The 24,066-nt window shown below is 48.0% G+C and overlaps 2 long non-coding RNA genes across 2 annotated transcripts; both read right to left on the bottom strand.

Annotated features, from left to right (window-relative positions):
* Positions 1-1,118: 1,118 nt before the first annotated feature.
* On the bottom strand, positions 1,119-1,752 carry LOC129047152 (uncharacterized). Its single transcript, XR_008509144.1, has 4 exons — positions 1,624-1,752; positions 1,504-1,545; positions 1,239-1,409; positions 1,119-1,155 (listed from the first exon to the last, which is right to left on the bottom strand). It is a non-coding gene; the product is annotated as an uncharacterized LOC129047152 (long non-coding RNA).
* Positions 1,753-21,263: 19,511 nt separating this feature from the next.
* On the bottom strand, positions 21,264-23,028 carry LOC118701522 (uncharacterized). The gene is made up of 3 exons (XR_004982541.2): positions 22,848-23,028; positions 22,178-22,241; positions 21,264-21,500 (listed from the first exon to the last, which is right to left on the bottom strand). It is a non-coding gene; the product is annotated as an uncharacterized LOC118701522 (long non-coding RNA).
* Between the last annotated feature and the right edge of the window lie 1,038 nt (positions 23,029-24,066).

Below are 24,066 nucleotides of genomic sequence, written 5' to 3'. Positions count from 1 at the left end.
ATAACTTCAGAGCTCCAGATATCTTGTGTCCATCTACACATCCCACCTAGAGTCCAACTACACCCCACATTACAAACATCAAGTCCCCGGGACTTCTCCTACTGCACCAGGCTATGCGGCAGGGCAGAGCAGCTCCGGCACAAATGCGTGCGTACACCGGTGACGCGGGACGGACGGGACGTGACAAACAACGGGCACGAGACACAGACGGAAATCCCTTGGAGAGGAAAATGGCTGCAAGGACTGAGAGAATGCAAAAGGAGATGATCGAGGTGAGACCGATGGTGAGATGGTGAGGCTCAGAGAACCCTGGAGGAAGAAGATCCTAACTGAATGATTTATTTCAAGAACTGCAAAGATGAATGCCCAGGAATCCTATGGTCAGAATCCTCTCCCTAACCTCAGATTCTTACAAGTCCTAATCCACCATAATGGATCCTGGCAGGGCATAGCTATCCATTCAGCTCAGAAAAAGACCTGACAAGACAAGACATCTGACTGGATGCTTCCAAAGAGAGAACTTTTGATTGCAGAGCTCAGACAGGTATCAGAATCGCATCTATGGCCTGGGTGCCTGGGCAAGGAATGCTGAGATCACAGATGCTAAGAATGATGCCAGGGTTTCTGCTAGGCCCCTCAAAGGCCTAAGGTAAAAGACCCGAGATATGCAAACAACACATAATGCACGATAGACAAGTGACACGATACACGTCGGGATTGCTCTGCCCTGTGCACCTCAGCACTGTGATCAAAAGTGAGACTTTCCTTTTATGGGCCTAAGGGCCCACTTCTTGGCTACCCTCATCTCCAGAGCTGACTCAACACCCCCCCCCCAGAGAGTCCCAACCCAGCACCCCACTTTCAGCCCCAATGTGGGTTGCAGCCCTCTACTTATCTCTCGGACGGGTGGGTGTGCCGATGCGTGTCAGCTTCGATAGGAAGCGGATGCACCGTCTGGGAAGTCCCTGCTGACACGGGCTATTGTTCTCTTAGTCTGCCAAGAGAAAGGAAACCAAACGTGAGTGCACGATCTTAGCAGCATGGCAGCCAAAACACGACAAGTCTGCTACTCACCCTTCTCCTAAGAATGCTCGGCTCCTCGGGCTGCACGCTTCGGGCTCGCTTGGAGGCCAACGCCGTTGTCGCAGGGTGCGCCTGGGTAAAGTGGAGACGAGGTGATTTGCCATTGCTGTGACCTGAGTTGAGCCTCCCCCCTCCTCCCTACCTCCTCCGCTCACCGCAACTCCTCGGCCGCTCCCGAGGGCTCCTCGGATGGGACCGTGAAATAGAAAATTTGAAGGCTTCATCATCACGGAGTCCTGTAATACTTCCATGGAGCTCATATTTGCAGGAAACCCGGTGCATCGGCCGGTTGGTGACAGGGGCCGGACATACGCCGAGTCGATTGCCTAAATCGCACAAACGAGAATGGATGCTTGTAGTTGCACCAGAGAGTGAGACTTGAGCAATAACCACTGCTTCTGTACGCTACTCAATGCTCACCTTGCCCACTCAGCCTTGACTGCTGCTCTCTGCTTTGACTTCCTAAAAAGAAAGACAAAGAACAGTGCTGTAACACAGACACCATTTACACTTCCTCGGCAGAGACAAATGGTGCCTCACCTGCTCGGGAGAAACCCCTCACCCGGGATGGGTACCTCTGGCATAGATTTAATCTATCTGAATCTGAAAAAGAGTTAGGACAAAAGTCAAAGGGCTGCGGGATAACTTAAGAGCTCCAGATATCTTGTGTCCATCGACAAATCCCACCTAGAGTCCAACTACACCCCACATTACAAATTCCAAGTCCCCGGGACTTCTCCTGTTGCAGCAGGTTATGCGGCAGGGCAGAGCAGCTCCGGCACAAACGCGTGCAGACACCCATGACACCGAACGCGACAAACCGGGGGACGTTAAACATGACACATTAGGCTTGTGGTGAGAGCCTCGAGGGGAAAAGGGAGAGATATCTGACCAAAGGGACCCCAAAGACACACTAGGTAACACGGTACACCGGACAACATGACGTGGACCGGAACTGCTCTGCCCTGCCCACCTGCACGCTGCCATCAAATGTGGAGTCTCTCCCTTGAGCTGTCCTAAGAGGCCTTTTGGAGAAGATTGCTTTTCCCTCTGCTAATTTTTCAATCTGTCCCAAGAACTCCCAACCCGCTACTCTCCCATCTCCGGGCCATGGCCCCTGACTTATCTTTTGGATGATTGGTGATGTGAATCCACGTTGCACCTGAAATGAGTCTGCCTCGGAGGGCCCCGTGATCGCCTCTTAGCCTCTCTCGGTCAGCTACAATAAAGAAAACCAAAACCAATGTATGAGTTATGTGGGCCAAATCCCAGCAAGTCAGCTACTTGCCCTCTCCTGAGTGTGCCTGGCTCCTTCAGGCTCCACCTTCATCCTGATTCCAAGGGTGTGACCTTTATTATCAGTGGCACCTGGGTTAGAGAAAAGCAAAGTTAAATGGCATTCCCGTGATTGCAGTAGATGACCTTGTGTGAGGAAAACATGGGAATGCCTCTGCTATGCTTCTGAAAAGCCTTGTGGGGGGGGGCCCTCAAATAAACACCCTTTCTCACCCTGCTGCCTGCAAACCCCCCTGCCCCCCAATAACTCCTAATTGGATACCTGCTCACCCTCCCTCTCCTAGTCACAACTCTCAACTCATCTGAAGCCTCAATCTCAGACATCATTTTTGACACTGGGCAGATTCCTCTTGTGACACGATGAATCTGCTGAAAGAAGTGCTATGCTTGGCACAACCTGGAATCTCTGAAAGCTATACTCCTCCTAAAAATAATAAAAAAACCAAAATAAGAACAAAACCAGAAATTGCAAATGCATTTTACCACCCCTAAATGCAATACCCAAAATTATGAACTTAAATACTCGCTGTATTCCATGCTGTTTTCTTCACAGTATCTTCCAAGCCTCTGTTGCTTTAGATGCCCAGAAACACCTGCTGAAAACAGGCTGAGATAAGCCGAAAGAGCCTCTTCACTGAAGTAACAGGAGAGCTGTTATCCCAGCACACCCCAGAAAGGGACTGAAGCCCCTCAGCAAAAGCTGGGGTTAATATACCCCTGATGGTGCCCGCCTCTCGTTCCCATGATGCCCGGGAAAAGGGAGGGGGCTAATCCCACCGGGTATAAAAGCCCTCAGAGCAGCTACAGCTGTTTGGCTCCTCTGACTCAAATTCAAGGGGAGTAAAGGGTTTGTTATAGAAGAAAACTCTTCAGAAAAATAGCAGTGCTTTCTTTTTTGCAGCAACTACTCAGAGGAGAAGAACAGAAAACTGGTAAGACATAAAACTTTGTGTTAAAGTTACATAGCTAGATAAATTAGGTTATTTGCTGTTAACTCACATAATTATTCCTTGGTGATTACTAAGTAGAACATCAAGTGTGACTAAGTAGGGAGGAGAAGAACACTAATGATGTAAATAGTCTAAGTCTCCTTGGGACTCCTACTTAGGCCTATCTACATTAGAAACAAAAATAAGAAAAAGAAAAAAAACCTCCTTGGCAGCGTATGGGTTAAGTACATGCCAGGCTCACCCTTCTCTGAGATAGCTGGTCCAAAGGCACAGAAAGAAGTGCCCAGAAATGAATATTTACATCCTAAAAAATGCTGAAAAAGACAGAGCTTCCTTCAAGTGAACCTGTAAAAATGAGAAACCAGGGCAGTTAGGTCCACTGAAACTGATAAAATGACAAATAAACAAATTCTGCCCTTTAATTTATTCTGCAAAGATATTGTGAAAAGAAGGGTTCTCCTCAATTTCAATCCCTCCAGCGATGAAAAAACAGAAATTTTTCCCTCAATCAAAACCCTTAACAAGGAGGGACAACTGGGGAAGGTTTGCAGGAGGCACTTAAGACTCACAAGGCAGCCTGACTTTGCGATGGCGGCAGCTTGTGTCTGGGAGATATTTGGCGCAATGCACGGTTTTTAGCGTGCAGCTGGCCGCTCTGGGCCACAGGCCTCTGAACACCAGTGCTGGCCCTTTTCCCTGGCAAACAAAACTAACTACTCCAGGTTCCTGAAGGCAGATTGCAAGAGGCACTTGGCACTACCAAAGTACCTTGAGTTGGCACTGGTGCCAGCTTGGCACTGGGAGGCATATTTCGCAAAGTAGAATTTCACCAGGCAGCTGGCCACTCCGGGCCACAGGCCTGTGAACACAAACACCGTCCCTTTTCCCTGGCAAACAAAACTGACCGGACTAGGTTCCTGATGGCAGATTGCAGGAGACACTTGGCACTGACTACGCAGCCTGATTTTGCAGTGGTGGCAGCATGGGCTTGAGAGGCATCCTGCGCAATGCTGAATTTCAGAAGCCGGCCGGCCGCTCGTGGCACCTGGGCCCTTAACAAAAACGCTGGCCCTTTTCCTATGTTAACAAATCTAACCAGCCCCAGTTCCTGGTGCTGGTTTCAGGTGGCACTTGGAACTGTTAATGCAGGCCGAGTTTTCACTGGTGCCAGCTTGGGTCTGTAAGACATCTCGCACAATGCGGAATTTAAGGATCTGGACGGCCGCTCCGGACCGCAAGCCCCCATAGACCAAAGCCAGCCCTTTTCCCTGGAAAACAAAACTCACCAGACCAGGTTCCTGATGGCAAATTGCAGGAACACCTTAAGACACACAAACCAGCCGGAGCTGCAAGTGGTACCAGCTTAGGTCCTGGAGGCATCCTGCGCAATGCGGAATTTCAGCAGGCGGCCGGACGCTCCGGGCCTGAGGCACCTGAAAAAAAAACACTGGCCCAATTCCCTGGCAAACAACACTCACGAGCCTGGGGTCCTAAGGTCCACTTGAAGGAGGCCCTTCGTACCGTCAAAGCAGCCTGACTTTGCGGTGGTGGCAGCTTAGGTCTGTGAGGCATCTTGCGCAATGCGGAATTTCAGGAGCCAGACGGCCGCTCCAGCCACAGGCCCCCAAACATCAAAGCCATGCCTTTTCCCTGGAAAACAAAACTCATCGACCCATGTTCCTGATGTCAGATTACAGGAGCCACTTGGCACTGTCAAACCACCTCGAGTTGCAAGTGGTGCCAGCTTAGGTGTTGGAGGCATCCTGTGCAACAGGGAATTACAGCAAGCAGTGGGCCACTCCGGGCCTTAGTGCCCATGAAACCAAACGCTGGCCCTTTTCTCCAGCAAACAAAACTGACCATCCCAGGTTCCTGATGGCAGATTGCAGGACGCGCTTGGGACTTTCAAATCAGCTCGAGTTGGCAGAGATTCCAGCTGAGATCGAGGAGGCATGCTGTGCAATGCGCAATTTCAGCAGCCAGACGGCCGCTCGGGCCCACAGAGCCCCAGAACAAAAACGCCGGCCCTTTTCCCTGAGAAACAAAACTCACCGGACCAGATTCGTTAGGTCAGCTTGCAGGAGGCAGTTAGAACTGTTAAACCAGCCTGACTTTGCGGTGATGGCAGCTTGGGTCTGGGAGGCATCCTGCGCAATGTGGAACTTCAGCGGTCAGACTGTCGCTCCGGGCCAGAGGCCCCCGAACAACGCCGTCCATTTTCCCAGGTATGCAAAATTCACCAGCCCAGGTTAGCGATGTCAGTTTGAAGGAGGGACTTGGCACTGTCAAAGCAGCCTGACTTTGTGGTGGTGGCAGCTTGGGTCTGGGAGGCATACTGCGCAATGTGGAACTTCAGCAGGCAGCCGGCCGCTCCGGGCCTTAGGTCCCTGAAACCAACGCTGACCCTTTTCCCTGGCAAACAAAACTGACCGGCCCAGGTTTCAGATGGCAGATTGCAGAAGCCACTTGGCGCTGTCAAACCAGCTCGAGTGGGCACTGGTTCCAGCTCAGGTCTAGGAGGCACCTGCGCAATGCAGAATGTCAGTAGCCGGCCGGCCCGTGAGCCCTGAACACAAATGCCAGCCCTTTACACAGGTAAGCATAACTCAGCAGTCAAGGTTCCTGATGGAAGATTGCTGGAGCCACTTGGAACCCTCAAACCAGCCTGACTTTGGGGTGGTGGCAGCTTGGGTCTGGGAGGCATCCTGCGCAATGCTGGAATTTCAGGAGCCAGCCGGCCGCTCCAGGCCATGGGCCTCTGAATGCTAGCGCTGACGCTTTTCCCAAGTAAGCAAAACACGGCTGCCCAGGCTCCTGATGGCAGATTGCAGGAGGTGCTTGGGACTCTCAAACCAGCTCGACTGGGCACAGGTGGCACCTCGGGTCTGGGAGGCATCCTGCGAAATGCGGAATTTCAGGAGCCAGCCGGCCGCTAAGGGGCCCTGGCCCTGAACACCAATGCCGGCCCTTTACGCAGGTAAGCGTAACTCACCAGCCCAGGTTCCTGATGGGAGATTTCAGGAGACACGTGCCATTGTCAAAGCAGCAGGAGTTGGCACTGGTGCCAGCTTGGGTCTGGGAGGCATATTTGGCAATGCAGACTTTCAGCAGGCAGCCTGGCACTCTGGGCCGCAGGCCCCTGAACAATAACTCCGTCCCTTTTCCCTGGAAAACAAAACTTACCAGTCCAGGTTCCTGAAGTCAGTTTGCAGGAGGTACATGGCACTGCCTACGCAGCCTGACTTTGCAGTGGTGGCAGCTTGGGTCTGGGAGGCATTCTGCGCAATGCTGAATTTCAGCAGGTGGCCGGCCGCTCCGGGCCGCAGGCCCCCAAACAACAACGCCGGCATATTCTCAGAGAAGAAACTCACCGGGCCAGGTTCCTGATGGCAGATTGCAGGAGGCGCTTGGCACTGTCTACGCAGCCTGACTTAGCGGTCGTGGCAGCTTGAGTCTCGGAGGCATCCTGCGCAATGTGGAATTTCAGCAGCTAGAAGGCCACTCAAGGCCTTAGGCCCCAAAAAAACCCACTGGCCCTTTTCCCTGGCAAACAAAACTCAGCAGTCCAGGTTCCTGATATCAGATTGCAGGAGGTACTTGGCCCTCTAAAAGTAGCCCGAATCGGCACAGGTGGCAGCTTGGGTCTGGGAGGCATATTTCACAGTGCGGAATTTAAGCAGGCAGCAGGCCACTTCCAGCCACAGGCCTTCCGAAAAAAACACCAGCCCATTCCTAGAATAGGAAAACTCACCATCCCAGGTTCCTGGTGGCAGATTGCAGAGACGCTTGGCACTGTCAAACCGGCCTGACTTTGCGGTGGTGGCGGCTTAGGGTCTAGGAGGCATCCTGCGCGATGTGGAATTTACAGAGCCGGCCAGCCGCTCTGGACCGCAGCCCCTGAACGACAAGGCTGGCCCTTTCCCAGAAGAAGAAAACTCACCAGGCCAGGTTCCTGGTGACAGATTGCAGGAGGCGCTTGGGACTCTAAAACCAGCTTGAGTTGGCACAGATTCCAGCTCGGGTCTGGGAGGCATCCTGCGCAATGCACAATTTCAGGAGTCTGCTGGCCACTAAGGGCCCCTGGGCCATGAACACCAATGTCAGCCCTTTACACAGGTAAGCATAACTCACCAGGCCAGGTTCATGATGGCAGATGGCAGGAGGCACTTGGCCCTCTAAATGCAGCTGCTCGAGTGGGCACTGGGACCAGCTTGGGTCTGGGAGGCATCCTGCGCAATGCGGAATTTCAGGACCCAGCCGGCCGCTCAGGGCCGCCCCCCTGAACACCAATGCTGCCCCTTTCCCAGGTAAACGAAACTCACCAGGCCAGGTTCCTGATGGCAGATTGCAAGGAGGCGCTTGGGACTCTCAAACCAGCTCGACTTGGCACAGGTGGCAGCTTGGGTCTCGGAGGCATCCTGCGCAATATGAAATTTCAGGAGCCTGCCGGCCGCTCGGGGACACAGGCTGCTGAACGCCGGTGTTTTGCAGAGATAATCAAAACTCCACAACTTTGGTGAAAGTTGTAAAGCCTGTATGTTTATTACAGCCCTGGACGCATATTAGTATCGTTCCCCTAAAATGACATGCGTACCTCGGGGAACTTCAGGTCTCTTTTTATCCCCCTCTCAAATACATATGCATACAATTTCACAATAGGTTCGTACATATAAATTTTTACGAATTTTGTGTTATATTTTCTGCTAGTTTTTCTTTATCAGAAAGAATTCCTAGGTCAGGTTGACCTGCTCTCACAGCAGTCTCTCTGTCTCTCTTTATCACCTTCTGTCTCCCCCACCCCTTATCTCTGTCCTTCTCTGAAGTAGTTTCTCTGAGCCTCAGCTTTGCAGTCAGGCTAAATGGCTATGTTTTCTAACCACAGACTCAACTCAAAAATGTACATTTGACCTAAATCAAAATGGATTTCTACCCTGGAAAATTTCCACTCTGCCTCATTCCCCCCTTTCCTAAAAGGAAGAAGTAAATTCTTTTACTTCATGCAAATTCCTATGACAATAAGTGTACTTTAGTGCTTTACCGTGTACGTTTGATAAGGAGGTTAACGCAGCTACTCGCTATAGCATTCTCTAATTCCAAATTAGCTATATAATGGATAATCTTAAACTTCTTCTAACTAATATTAACAAAACTACAATGGGATGACACAACTTATTAAAGATTGCATTTGCAGTTGGTGACCACCCAAAGATCACATGCCACCGGTGATGATCTGCATTTTGTTTTATTCTTTGCAGAATTCCGGTTATTTCCTTTTGTATCGTGTTGGACGGTTCTCTCCGCTTTCTTGCGTTTTTCTTCAAGATCCCCAGTAGGTCTTGATGCTTAATTAATTGTTTTACCAATGTAAGGTCCATTCCAATAGGAGTAAGTGATAGTCTGTGATACATTGTGTAATTGGTTTTAATCAACTGGTGGGATGTCACTCGGGCCAAGTACGAAAACCACACTCGGTAATCTTAACGAATTACAAAGACAAAAATTAAAATGATTTCTGCTAGACAAAATAACATTGTTGTTATCAATTTTTACAGCAGCACGAGCAGTTCTCGGGCACACGCAACCTTTATCGGTATATACGAGCACAGTTTTCTGGTCAGTGACTGGATGAATTTCAAAGTGGCAAATACTCTGTTCAGTGTCTAGACACACATCTTGGGCATTCATAGTATTGCTTTAACAAATTAATCCCAGCTGTTCTCTAGTAATGCAGGATTTTAAGTTTACTTCTTCTAAAGGGTAGAGCGCTGTTTATTTCATGATTTAATCTTAGCGCAATGACGGGATGGATAACGTAAACAATGGCATTACATATGGTAAGCACAAAGGCAGCGGCCACATTAGAAGCAGGATAATAGGTGAAATTTACCATAGTCCACGGGGATTGAAACTTCTTTTCAAAATCAATTGCATTATCTCGGACAACTTTCCAAATTTCAGCTGGAAAATTACCTTCACCCCTTTCCCATATGATCAGAGCTGCTGTTGCTTGCATCTATAACAGTGCTTGTATACAACTGAAAGCTAAAGACACATTATCCTGAACTGTACTAAGCGCTTCTTCTATTAACTTGTGGTCTTGGTACCTGGCCTTTTCTCACTTGCGTAGGACTTTTGAAATCTGCCACTGGCTAGTTCCTAATGCCAATAGAGATGACTGTAAAGGCTGCTTCAATTTTGCTAGGCTACCTGCTGCAGTGGCCAGCTTATTCATCAGTATTTCTGAATCAATTCCATTTAAAAATCTCAATCCTGTCCTTAATATCTCAGTTAGATCCCTTCTTATTCTGCTCTTGGGGTATACTTATCTTTGTAACCATGTTGTCTAGCTCTTAAAGGATGTTCTTAGGAAAGAGCAGCAGGCTGGTTGGATTTTTGAGATGTTAATTTGCATTAGCAACTCAACACGTTTGAGAGGCCATTCTGGATTGAAGAACGGTTGTTGTTCGCCCTCGTTCCTCACTACGTAAGGGCCTATTTCATACGCTTCAGGTTCACGTTTGGGTTGCGTCTGAACTATTTGATTAGTAGTGTGGGTTGTATAAGGTCCTGCTGTTGCATAAAGTGCAGTGTCTATTTTAAACTTAAATGAGAGCCTGATAGCATCCTGAGCCTAAAGGCAGGTCACTTCTACAGGCTGTATCAAGGTGAAATTACACCAACAGTCTGATTCGCTTAGGCTATCGCAAACTTCCTGGTGCCTCTATACGGGAGAGGTTGAGACACTAATTGCATCTGGTCTCTCATAAGCCATCCGATTGACCACCCAGCACCCTACTTTGATTTCTTCTCTCCTGATCTCTTGAAGTGTCCACAGTTCTCGTTCCTGCCGCTCCTGCTCCTCATATACCTGATCTTCATGAATTACTACAGTGGATAGGTTTAGATCTTTTATCTCAGCAAGTTCTCCCATGGATCTAGTATACTGATTAAAAGCCTGGGACCAAGGCCATTCAGCATCGCTTTGGATAGAGGTACTCTCTAATTCTAAGACTTCGGTTATAATTATATACAAAACAATTCTGTAAATGAAATTACAAACTACCCCCGGCCACAATATACTCATTTTGTCCGAGTAAGCTTAATCTCAGTTCGTTGTCTCCTGATGTCACTCTCTGAGGGGCTCCTGGGGCCTTCTTCACTAGAGAGTGATGGATCTAGGCATTCTGCTCTTTGATCTTGATTGTGGTGAAGGTGGTGAGAAGCACTTGGAAGGGTCCCTCCCACTGTGGTTCCAAAGTCTTTTCTGCAAGAGGCTTAACATATACATAATCTCCAGACTGTATGTTATGTACTGGTCTATCTAGCTCTCTGCTCTGAGTTCCAGCCACGTGTTTCTCAATTTCTCTAAGCTGTTTGCTTAAAGCCACCGTGTAGGTGGCCAGTGTTATCTCCCCAGTGTGGGTGGACATTCCCTTTTGTATTCCATATGGTCTTCCATGAAGCATTTCAAAAGGACTCAGCTTTCCTTTAGCCCGAGGTTTAGTTCAAATTTGCAATAGTGTCGGTGGAAGATCTTGGGGCCAGGGTAGATTAACTTCCTGCCCCAGTCTTACAATCTGCTGCTTAATCAAATGATTCATTTTCTCTACCTGGCTGTTTTACCGGGGGCGGTATGGAGTGTGAAGTTCCCAATCTATGCCCAGGTGGCTACTAATCTGTTGCGCTACTTTGGAAAATAAATGTGATCCTCTATCCGAGGATATTGTGGCTGGAACTCTGAAGCGTGGTATTATTTCTTGTAATAATACCCTGGTCACCTCTTGAGCTTTGACAGTTCTGGTGGGGAATGCCTCTGGCCACCCTGAAAATGTATCTGTTAATACCAATAAATACTGATACCCCCCCTTTCCTTGGGAGTTCTGAAAAGTCAATTTGCCGCTGCTGTCCAGCCCGTGGTCTCTCCCGGTCTGACTGAGTTTCGGCCTGGGGGTATTTTTGGGGTTAGTCTGGAGGCGAGGATCACGCTGTCGGTTTACCTGAGTAACAGTGGCATATAAATTCCTGGCAACGATTCTTTCAATCAGATACTTGTCCTAGAAAGCCTGTGGAAACTACTACTTAAAAGTCAACACTTCATTTCAATGCACTCTGTATCACTGGCAGCCTTGGTCATTCTGGGAAAGGAGCCACACTTTATAAAAGCTTTTAACTAGTTAGGCCCTAGTGTGTTTTCTAGTGCTCCTCCTTCGCTAGTGACCACAAAAATGGGAAGGGATTACCAGCTCTCTTTCAATGGTAGCCCACCCCTTGTGGTTGCATGTCTCTTTTGATTAGTATTATTATATTCTGGCTTACCTTCAAGGAAAATCTGTCCATAATTACCTCACCTTTTGCTTTCTTTGCCTCTCCATCCACCAGCTCATTTCCTTCCTCCAATTCTGAGCTCACTCTCTGGTGTGCCTTAATATGCCTTTTCAGGCAGTTGAACCACTTCCAGCAGCCGGATTGTCTCTTCTTTCCTTGTGAGGTTAGCAGTCCCCTCTCCTTCCAGATGGCTCCATGTGCATGCACAGCTCTGAATGCATACCTCGAGTCTGTATAGATGTTTATTTTCTTTTCCTTTTCTATTTCTAAGGCATGGGTCAGGGCATTTATCTCGCCCTTCTGTGCAGAGGCACTTGTCGGTAAGAGTTCAGACTCTATTACTTTATTACCTCTCCGCAGGTAGTCACCGTGTACTTAGCATGTAGCTTTCCACTGGCAACGTAGCTGCTCCCGTCAGTGAACTAGGTCTCTGCATCGTCCAGAGGAGCGTCTTTCAAGTCTGAGTTGCTGGAGTAAGTAGCTTCAGTGGTCTCTAGGCAATCGTGCTGTACTGCTTCTCCTTGATTCCACTGAGAGAAGAAGCTGGGTTGACAATATCAGTCACTACTATCTCTACATCACCTTGCTCTACCATGATGGCCTGGTATTTCAGGAACTTCTGTGGTGAGAACCAGTGGCTGCCCTTTACTGCCAGTACTGCGGACACCGTGTGGGACACTAGCGCGGTCATTTTTGTCCCAGGGTAAACTTGCGTGCCTCTTAAATACTCAGCACTGCTGCTACGGCCTGAGGCAACCTGGCCATCCCTTTGCTGTTGCATCTAGTTGCTTAGAGAAGTAAGCAACTGCCCTCTGGTATGGACCCAAGTCCTGAGCCAGTATTCCCAGGGCAATTCCTTATCTTTCATGGGAAAATAGAAAGAATGGTGTACTTACATCTGGAAGTCTCAAAGCTGGAGCTGACATGAGGGCACTCTTCAGCTGGTGAAAGGCCCGTGTGGCTTCTTTTGTCCACTGGAGATCTCTGTTTCCAGTGGCAATAAGAGCATAGAGGGGTCTGACGAGCGGTCTATAATTATAAACTCACAGCTGGCACTACCTTGCCGTGCCTAAGAAGGTTCGGAGTTCCTTCGTTGTCTGGGCTTTTGGGGTTTGGCTTATGGCTTCCCTGCCCTAAAGTCCGCTGCTCGGCACTCGCTCCGTACCCCAGGTAGATTACTTTCTGTTTCGCTACCTGTGCCTTTTTCTTTGATACTCTGTATCCTTGGAGTCCTAGGAAATTTGAAAGGCTTACCGTCTAGGCCACATGTGCTTCCTTCGTCCGAGTGGCTACTAGAAGATCATCCGTGTACTGCAACAGCCTCCCTTCTTCTTGTGGAGCTTACCAGGACTCTGGATCTTTGCAAGTTGTTCTCCAATCAGAGTGGGGGAATTTTTGAAGCCTTCAGGCACATGGACCATGTGAGCTGTGTTTTGCACTGCTTCTAGGGCTTTCTCACTCGAACGCAAAAATTTTCTGGCTGGCTTCGTGGATGGGGAGGCAAAAGAAGGCATCTCTCAGGTGTAAAACAGTAAACCAGGTTAACTCAGGTGTTAAACAAGTTAGTAAAGGATATGGATTTGCTACCACAGGGTATAAATTCTTTGTTATCTTATTGACAGCCCTCAATCCAGTACTATCAATTATTGGGGTGATTTCTTTCCTATCTTCTTTTGAGGGGGTACTGCTTAATTCTTACTGCTTGTGTTCCTTCCTTAAGCCTGATTACCATGGGGGGGCATTTTTCACTCTCCCTGGTACAGCAGAGGACCATACCCCCAAAAATACTTATTTACTTATTCTAATATCTCTTTCCTAATGTCTTTCTTAATTTCAATGGCTGTTAATGTTAAGCCTAACATCTTTATATCATTTGTCTCCAGAGTAACCTACTCATTTGAGATTGTTTAGTGAATTGAGCATATACAAAAGCTTCTAAGTACACATGTTACTTTAAAGGTTTGCAAAAGTATGCCTTCTCAGACTGGCCAGTTGTTCCCCACACTACAACATAAACATTCTCCACAGGTACTAAAGCTTTACTTAAAACTGAATATATGGCCCCTGTATCAACTAAACTTCCACCCTTTTCTTTCTTCTGATCTCACTGCCTCTTGCAGAGGGGTCTGTTACCTCCTAGTTCTGGATGAAATCGGACTGCCAGGAGGGGGATGAGTGCGAATGGGTATACCTTTGGAGCCTGAGTCCTCTTCCCTTTTGGGGAGGTCATCCTTATCCTTCCTCCCTTACCTCAGGAGGAGCCTTCAACAAATCATATGTACTCATTTTGCGAACTGTAATCGCTTTGCATTTCAGCATGATAATCTTTGTCTGACTTCATACATTGCTATCTTATGCTGCATACTGAACAACATGTTTGATTTGCCTTCTCTTTCCTTTGTTTTTTTCTTTTTTTTTTTGTTCAAGAGCTACACCAGTAGGTCAGAGGGAGCTCTGACCCCACAGTTAGTCCGCCATTCTGGGTGATTTCTTAAAGCAAAAGAAACACATCAGCATACGGGACCTTATCCCGTTTACCTTTCCATTTTAAAACAGCTTTAACTGCAATGAGGTATTATAAATATTTTTATTTTCTGAGCTGCCCCTACTGACAGCCTTGTCCCAGCCAGCCCCTCCCAAAAGGGGCTGGTTCAGGAACCTCTTTGCTCTGGTTAGTTCTCATTATCTCCTTCTCCTTATGCTATCTTGTTTCCCCCCAAGCCTCACAGTGTCTTTTCTCAGTTTTTCCTCACACACAGATCTGCAGGTGGCAGGTATCAGATGTGATTGTTCACACATAAGCTTTAAGATCTCAGGTTCTGAATTGGCTTCATCAGGAACCTTTAATGTACACTTAAGACACAGTACAGCAATACTAGTGCCTCTCACAAACTCTTGCACATAAGGTGCCAGCCTCTCAATGCACCAAAAACTCCCAGGAATTGCCTGCAGGCTATTCCGTTTATCACTTCGGCATTTATTACTTAACCTCTATGGCGGGTTGTTCTCAGTCTAAACTTACTGTATTACACACTGAAGTCCCATAAATTCATTCATCTCTTCTATCTAAACTCTATTTTACAAAATCTCAGTCTATTTTAGTTCTCTTCTTGCACAATCTAATTAAAGCATTGCTTCTACTGACACTCACTTTACTGCCTTGCAAAAGGCTGTGCTTGTTACAGCAAAAACTCTGATATGCTCACACACACAGACACACGCACACCACTGATCCAAATTCACTAGAGCCAGGCCACGCCAAATTCCCCGTGTGCCTCGGCAACTGCCCAGGCCGTGCCAGGAGGGCTCCTGAGCGGGAACATTCCAGGCCAGGCCACAGGCACAAGAAGCGCCCTCAAATGCAGCGGCACAGCCCGATTGCAGCCCTGCAAACGCTGCCAGAGCTGCAGCTTCCCGCAACTGAACCCCAAAACTGACGCCGTGGGTGGGGCTCACCTTGCTTCAACAAGGGCAAAGAAATGTGTTCTCCCCTTCAAGTTCATCCCCTAGGAGAGAAGAAAAGAAGGGGCTTTCCTCCAATGAAATCCTTCAGGCCATGTGGAAAGGGGGATTTTGACCTCAATTCAAACCCTTGAAAAGGAGGGACACCAGCACTGTCCCCTCCATTTAAATCTTAGGATGATGAAAATGGGCTGGCTGCCTTCAAATCAAACCTGCCACTGGCAAGTATTTACAGACTCGAACAGGACGGGCCACTCAAAAATCAGTGTCTTGAGCTGGTTTATTTCAACATCAGTCTCAACACTTAACAATGAAGACACTCGATGTGAACAGCTCACTGATTTAAACAGAATGCCAAAGAAACATAATGTTACAACACAGCACAAAGCAAAATCTTCCCAAGTTTCAGCAAATCACACATAGAGCAAAAGCATATTCACATTACTTCTACCCAATTACATGGAGAATACATAGTTTTGGTTAAAACAATAGCGGCATATTTTCTAACACAATGGCTAACTAACATATTCATGTAAGCCTTCTAAAATATACATCAAGTAAATTTGTTGCAACCAAAAAGGACAAACTACATAGGCTTATTGTTCTATTTCTCATGTCTAAGCTGCAGCCTAAAACTCATTCAGCTATCTTGGCATTTCTCTGTCTTTGCTAGGTTTTTGGCGCCTGCTTTTTTACCATTTTCTCAAAACCCTTTAACTTTATGGATTCCAGCAAAACCCATAATATGACAACAATACTTTGCCCATTCCCGTTCAAATGGAATGCAGGGATTCCCTGTCACCCCTGGGATACCCCTAACAGCCTGGAAAAGACAGGTTTTCTTTCAATCAACACCCATAAAACAGCAAGTGAAGGCAGATCCCCCCCAGTTCAAACTCAGACAATATTAGGAGAGTAGCTGCTTCTCTCTCCTTAATTTCTTTTGTCCTCAAAAGCTGCATTTTTGTTCCTGAAGAACCGGGGAGGGACTAGCAAAATGAGATTGAAAAGGGAAAGGACAAAAGTCCCCGCTCCAAATCCACACGCGCTCACCTGTTCGGCTGCTGCTTCCCGACATAAAGATTCGTCCCTCGGCACCTCCTTGAAGCGATGCTCCGCGTATCCAAGCGCGTATCCAGGTGTTCGCCCAGACGCTGCGAAAGCTCTCGCAGTCCTTCCATGAGACAGCCCCGGGAGCCCCCCATGATCCCCTCTACTCAGCAGCTCCATGCAAAAGGGAGCTGAGGCAAAGCCTCCCCCTAAAACAGCCTCGCCCCCAGGCAGGAGCCGACCCCTCATCATCCTCACAGTTCACACCTGGGGCTGCTCTGAGTCCCCCATCATCCTCACAGCTCACACCTGGCGCTGATGCCACTCTCCAACAGCGCCTCTCCCCGTCCAGCACACAGCCCGCTTCTCACAGACACAGAGCCAACAGAAATCTGCTCCGGGTGCTGGCTTTTCTTAGTCCGTCTGCTTCCACAATTCAGACACGTACGTGCGCTGATGGCACTGAGGGAAAGCTTTCCAGTGCACAAAACTGTCATTCTCGTAGCACGCTTTGATACGCCTTCAGAAAAAGCAGAATCAGCGCCACCTCCTCAGAGCCCTGCTGAGGAACCCAGCCCTCCTTGGGACACCCAATGCAGCAGAGCTCGAAAAACGAGGGCAAAAGTCAAGCTTGGAGTGGAAAAAGACAATATAAATACAGCAGCCGTTCAAAAAAGCCTTCACACAGCAATAGTGGGAACCGGTCACATTTCTTCTTTTCTTGCTCTCTGGAATGACATCAATACGAAGTAAAAAACCCACACGAAACACAAGGCAGAGCTGGGATTTTACATGTCTTCCTTTTTGGCTCTCTGGATGACAAGCGCCTCTTCCGGGACTGCGACACGATTTGGGCACTGGCAGAGAACGGAGGCAAAAGGTGCCAGAGAGCCCTTTCTATCGCCTTCAGCCCCTGCAGCTGTTCTGAGGGTTCCAGGGCACAGCTCGGTCCGTTCCTAGATAAAAATGTTACGGCAGTATCTTCAGAACTACTACCCATCTCCAGTCAGAGCTTCCTAATTTCCTGTAAACAAATGAGTGCATAGAGAGGGTTTCTCCCGAGTTGAATTTAGAGACCAATTCCTATTCTTTAGCAATACCTAGAAAACCTAATACCTTGCCAGGTTTTAGCATCCTACACCCACTCACCCCTCCCTGTGCATTTGGTGGCAGCTTTGGGTCCCTCTGGGGGATGGCACCCAGCTTGACCCGCCCCCCCTCGACCGCCACCCACCTGCTCCTGCACCGCAGTGGGGCTCCCTCTCCTGGGCACCTTGGGGTGCCCCCAACGGCATCAAAGCCCTGAGTCTTCACCCCCCCTTTTCCTGACCCCCAACGAAGACACAGAAGGAGTCCGACTGCCCTGGACAGCAGCGCAGCGCTTCCCCCAAGCCCTTCCCACACGTACATGGCCCCAGCAAGGGATTCTGCTGCAACAAGAAAGGGGGGGCAGCACCCAGAAGGGTTGAGGTTCCTGCCCAGCCTCGCTGTCACGGGCCAGGGGCAGCGAGAGAGGGAGCGGCACAGACGGTGGGGATGGCACGGCACAGAGCGGGGGCCGCTCTCAGCGCGATGCCGGGAAAGCCGCAGCTCCGGCGCTATCGGCCGGGCTGCTTGAGCGGCACGGGGGGATCCGCCGAGAGCCTCCGGCCCCGCGCGGGGACTCCTGCAAGGGCCCAGGGGCACCGGGCTCCGGGCCTCGGGGCTTTATTCTCCGGCAGCCCGAGCCCCGCGGCTGTGGGGCAAAGAAAGAAAGGGGGCACGGGAAGAGAGGAGCGAGAGCAGGGCATGAGAAAAGGCGGCGAAGGAGCTCGGGCTGTGGAGGAAAGCGGGACGGGAAGGGAAAGCCCGGGACGAGGGTACAGGGAGGCTGGGCAGAGGAAGGAGAGAGGGGGAACAGAAGGGAGTAGCGGGCTAGGGACAGGACAGGAAGGAGCCGGGTTTGTGGGGGGAGAGGGAATGGGGGAAAGGGAGCGAGAGAAGGCGAATACAGGGAGAAGGAAGGAGGGCTAGAGAGAGGGACAGGCGGGGAAGCCTCCCAGAGCCCCGGCTGCACCCCGAGCCCGGCCCGGCGCCTCGCCCTGCCCGGGATGCTGCGCTCGGCGGAGCTCGGCTCGCTCCGGAGACACTCAGCTCGGGCAGGAGCTCATTAGGCTGGGACCGCACTCGCGCTAATTAGCGCGCACGAGAGCAGCAGGCTCGCTTCGCCTGAGCTCGGCTCGCTTCGCTTCAGGCAGCCTCGGAAGCCTCGCCTCGGTTCGCTCGAGGCCGTCAGGGTCGGCCGCTCTTGCCTTGCTTCGGCCGAGCTCGTGCGATTCCCCCGAAGGCGGCGTCATTCGGTTGTGTTTTTAGAAATATCTTTCTCTATCGATTGTATCTTTCTCTATTGATTGTATCTTTCTATAGTTAGATTTGTATTTCTAGAATACTTCTATTAATCCAAATAAAAACCCCATCTCTAACCAAATAAATACAAGAAAACGCCTTCTTTTAAATGATATCGAAATATTTTTATACTTTGTCTAATTATAATTATATTCACATTTATATTTATAGTTTCTTTTGATGCAATCTATTAATAATTATATATAATATCTATAAAATTCTAGACATGTATTTAAATTATTATTTATATTATGTATCATATCTACTGCTGCAACTAAATTTTTCTTATATTTGTAAACTTTATCTGTATGTATTTATGATATATTTCTAGACTTAGATTTCTACCTTCATATTCTTTGTATTTATAATTTTTATAATCAAAACCCTGCCTATTGACAAGTAAAAAATCCCGCTTTCTTTAACTATTTAAAAAATATTTTTATATTTGTAATTTTCATATTTCTATTTATAATTTGTTCTCTAGTACGTGATAACATACCTGCTCCTGCACCGCAGTGGGGCTCCCTCTCCTGGGCACCTCGGGGTGCCCCCAATGGCATCAGAGCCCCGAGTCTTCACCCCCTCCTTTTCCTCTAGTTAGAAACTACACTGGAACTTTTTTCTGGAAACAAAGACATGACCTAAATCCTCTCCCCATGTCCTAGACAGATAGATGTTCAGTTCTTAGTTGACTGGGCAGCAGTTTCTTAAATAGAATGATAAACAATATGGAAACGTTTTAGCTACAAGCAAATAGGCAAATCTGAACAAGGTCCTGGTGGCCAGCCACTGCAGTTATTTTGAAGCAATTTTTTAAACAATCAAATACTGATACCACAAAAAATAAAGCAAAAAGCTGACTACTGGCTAAGAAAGAAGGAAAAATTAACTTTTGACAACAACAACAACATTCCAACGACACAGGCTTTTTTCCAATCTCATACCTTATTACTACCTCTCTTGGGAATTCTCATCGTGGATCCCAAAAGGAATAAATCCCTCAGAGTGTCCTAAAGCACAAAGTAGCTGCCTACAGGTGAAGGTGGCTACTTTCAGTGCAGACACAGCTGATGACACAGCAGTAGCACAGTTCTATGCTGCACAGTGATAATACCGTCTCCTCTTCTCCAGCAGCTGACTCTCTCCTGCCATGGTTTCTGTAAATGCATCAGAGCACGACCTTAAACACAAACAGGCAAGAAAACACCATCAGAAGTCTTTCATTAAGCAGTACAAGAAGGGTTCCAGTCAGAGACCAACAGAATTTCAAGGAAGCAGTATGCAATTAAACTACCTCAGACTTGTTCAAGTATCCGGCAGGTAGATGGAACCAAAATGGAACCATTCAGAAATGACAAAGAAAACCTCCCCAAGTATTTATACAGGAGTCCTTAACGTCAGAAATGTGATGACAGGTTATGTTCAGATAAGATGAATGTTTATTTGGATGTATAAATAAACTTCTCTCATGGTCCTTTGCCAAAAAATATAACCTACAAGTGAACACCTTGTGGTAGGCATAGGGACAGGCGTTCGGAAGATTTCGGGCTGTGACGGAAAAGTACAGGAATCCTTCTGCCCCCCTCCCCATAGATAAGGATCACCCTTGGAATGTAGCCAAACGTGTAGCCCCCCTAACCTATGCATGCCGGTAACTTTCCACTCCATACTAACCCTAGAAAGAATAGCCAAACCCCTGTCTGACGTAGAGAAACCCCTTAGTCCATAAATACCCTCGAGACCCCTCAATAAAGGCCTTTAACCGTCCACCACATTGGTGTTAGCGTCCGTTATTGGCCACGAGGGATCCCAAGGAGGAGATCGCAGTGCTGGACTCCGATACCAGGTCATCGCGGCCTTCACAAGAAGGCAACAACACCTACACCTGCCTAAAAAGACCTAACGAGCCCCTGGCAGCCACCGGCATCAAAGCACAGTGGATGTTTCTAATCCAGGGTAAGGAGAACAATATCACCTTTTGTTCTCTCCAGTTTGTTTCCTCTGCAGTCCTATTTGCTTCTTATGATTTTTACAGTCTCTGTATCTTCTCGGGCAGCGCTGAGTCTGACGACCAGGATACGAGAGTCTTCCCTGCCCTACGGAGAGAACCAGGAAAAAAAGTTAAAAAAAGAACAGGGCAGTTTGAAGTTAATACTTCCGACGAGAAGCAGCACCTGACAAACAGAGTGAACAAAGCGTGATACCTCCCTGGGGACAGAAGACTTACAAACTCTCCGGGATTTACAATTCTAGTAACCAAGCCCTTCAGCACAGCAGCCAAGTGTCCCATTAGGTGGTGCTGCACCAAGGAATGATCCGAGAGGTTCCAAAGAGTGAAATGCACGTTATTTTCCAAAGACGTAAAATCTTGCAAAATAACAAAACTACAATAGATCTAAACTACAGGGCAAGAGTACAAGTGTTAACTTGAGGAGCTGGAACCATCCAGGTGAGCAACTGCTAACTGGATCCTCAACAGAGTTTGAGGAACCCTCCAGGATACAGAAGGGTTTTCCCCAGAAATTGCACAGGCCGAGTTTTGATAGAAGTACACTTGCCAGATGCTCAGAAACGTCACCCATCCTCCGGGTGTCCTGAGAGAGCTGCGAATGGCTCTCACGTGGTTTGAGCTGGTTCTGTAAGGGCTCAGGGTGAATTTCACCAGATGCAACGAAATTGGGCGACACCCAGTGGGACAGAAGGAACCCAAAGCTTGTTTTACTCAAAGCTTGGGTAAGCAGAGCTCCAGCAAATACTGAGGAAACGGACAGAACAGGGTAACAAATAATAAACATACCTTTTTTTTTTTTAACTGGTCTTTTTTTTTTTTTTTCAGATGAGCAAAACAATTAAGGAGAAGGTGGAAAACTCACCATTACTGAACATTTCATCACCTGTAAGCTGACCATCCTTAGCATAGAGGACTCCAAATTTAAAATTCACCGATCCCTGGGAAATAAAACCAGCTATTGTATGATAAACAGTTAAAGAGAAGACTAAAGAATTTGTTTTCTCCAAGGACTTTCACGTATGTACGTATCTTTGTATACATCCTACGCATTAGAACGTACATTTTATACCATCTCCCAATACATAACAATTTACCTTTAAACTTTGATAGTATAGCATCAAATCATGAACTTAAATTGTTGCTCTATTATTGTTAAGGTGGTGCTTAAAGTTATTTTTTTATCTTTATAAAGCTGTCATGTTCAAAAAAACATTACTTATTTTTACTGTAACGAGCAATTGATTTCCAAGTCATCATAAGCCCATCAAAATACAAAGCTGTATTCACTGGACGGGTCTGTGAGCTAGAAGTAATTAGGCTTATACTTACCTCTTGCTCTTCCAGAGCCAATAAATCCTGTCAACAAAACCAGTATCTTTAGCCCCCTCCTATTAAAGATTCTACAAGGATGATGGTTTTATTTGTGTTTAGAAGTTTGGATTTGAAATGGCCAGTTCAATGGATAGGGAGAGTTTAAGTAGTATTACATTATTATGATTATTATGATTATTATCTGCTACTGGAAGAGACAAACCAGTAGTATCTATACTTACTTACTTCTATTTCCAAAAAATAATAAAGAAAAAGAACCAAACAAAAAAAAGTCACTTCCTACCTTTTGTATCTCAGGATGAAAAATGTCTCTTGGGCTCTTCTCCAGTTTCTCAAGACTCCTAGCACTGAAATGCAAATGAACGAGTGCTTTATAGGAGGGCAAGTGCACATTTCAACCCCGAACCATCAACCGATTGCAGTTACGGCGCTTACAAAATGAATCGTTCCCAGAGCCTCTGGGAAATGGAATGGTTTGTGCAACCGCCATTTCTTTCCCAAAATACTAACTTCCAACACTTCCTAAACTTAGTTTGCATTTTAAAAACAGAAGTTAGGGAGACTCAGGGTGGAGATCAGGTTGAAATTGATTTCCTTCTAAAGCACAGGGCTCTGTTCACTTTGGATCCACACAGAATCACGGGGAGCATTTTAGGAGGGCTCAATAAGCAATTCTATTTCTCTTTTTCTAGTTCTCTCTCTTCCTAAATAATTCAAGGCAAGTCAAATGAAAAATGACAAGTTCAGCATCAAATTCACACTTTTCCCCTTTGTCTGATCAAGAACAGGCTTTAAAACCACTTACTGCTGCCTTCAACGATTAAGACTTGCAAAACCATTTTTACATGTTTTATAGGTTTATCATAAAAACCACAGAACGCAAGCTCTGAATTACAGGAAAAGGTACACAGGCAAATATCTAAACTGATGGTGGCTTATTTGTCAAACCATACCTTAATGGAGATTGCACTGAGAATGATTTTGTGGGACTCTAAGGGAGACAGATTTTCTGAGTACCCTGTAAACAAGAAAAGCTAGGATATATTACAGGACATACCCACTTGTTCTGCATATTCAAATAGGATTATCAATAAAAACATTTCAGTTAAAAAAGAAGGAAGAAAACCAAGGTAATTTTACTCAGCTATATTTACTGCCGATTTAGAGAGAAAAAAAAAGTCATGGGTGCTGCAAAGAAAAAAAAAAGTGAACCATAAATGCCTACAGTAGAGCTTTAAAACAATTGCTTGGATAAAAGCAGCTCATGGAACATGAAGTAGAAAACAAGCGAAACCAGTATCAGACCTGCCTGTTTTCTTACCATTGCACAAGAAAATCCGACAAGCAGTATAAAGTCACTGCCTAAAACCGATCCTAGGATGTAACCAATAACAATTGAGGCATTTGGTAATCTAAACGGAAACCTTTTCTGGACCATAGTGTCAAATCACAAGTTTTGTCTTTCAGAAGCTCGAGGCTGGAGAGCATTTCCCCTGGGGGTCGGGAAGGTAGGGGCACAAGGGGGTGAGTTTGCAGATTGCACCTGTGCCATCAGAAGGATCCAGCCCGTGTGCTTCCTGCGCTCGCCATTCTCCTGGCCATCGCTGTGTTTTACTGCTCAGCGCCGCTCCATCTGTTTGCGTGGAAGAAAGAGCCACGAGCACTGAGGCACTCAGCAGCCGTGTCATTCCAGCGATATCGAGCGCTCTCTGCTCGCAAGGCTGAACACGCTGCGGAGCTGACTCCGCAGCCACTTGTCTGCCCCTGCCCGCAGCAGCGGCAGCAGCCCGAGGGAGACGGCTGCAGCTCGGCGGCTCCCGCGCCTCTGCCAGCCCGAGGGCAGCCGCCACACAGTGACCGCGGCAGCGCCCGGCGCCGCTCGCCCGGGGCGGCTCCTGCAGCTCCCGGCCCGCGGCGGCAAAGCACCGCCTGGCGCTCCGCCATCGGCAGGCGGCAGCGCACCCCGCCCGAGCTGAGCCCCCCGCCACCGGGACCGCTGAGCGAGGCCGAGGCACCGGGCGGACGCCCCTTCGGCGCCGCTCGGCTCCGCGCGGGCGGCCAGACTGAGGCTTCACCCCTCCAGCGTCGCTGCTGCGGCTCCGTCCCGTGCGGGAGAGGCGCCGGGAGCTCCCCGCGCACAACCCCCTCCACCGGTGCGCGGCCACCTCGGCC

Source organism: Molothrus ater (assembly GCF_012460135.2).
Source record: "Molothrus ater isolate BHLD 08-10-18 breed brown headed cowbird chromosome W unlocalized genomic scaffold, BPBGC_Mater_1.1 matW_random_MA34, whole genome shotgun sequence".
NCBI classification, from domain to species: domain Eukaryota; kingdom Metazoa; phylum Chordata; class Aves; order Passeriformes; family Icteridae; genus Molothrus; species Molothrus ater.
This window is presented reverse-complemented; position numbering and strand designations above follow the sequence as displayed.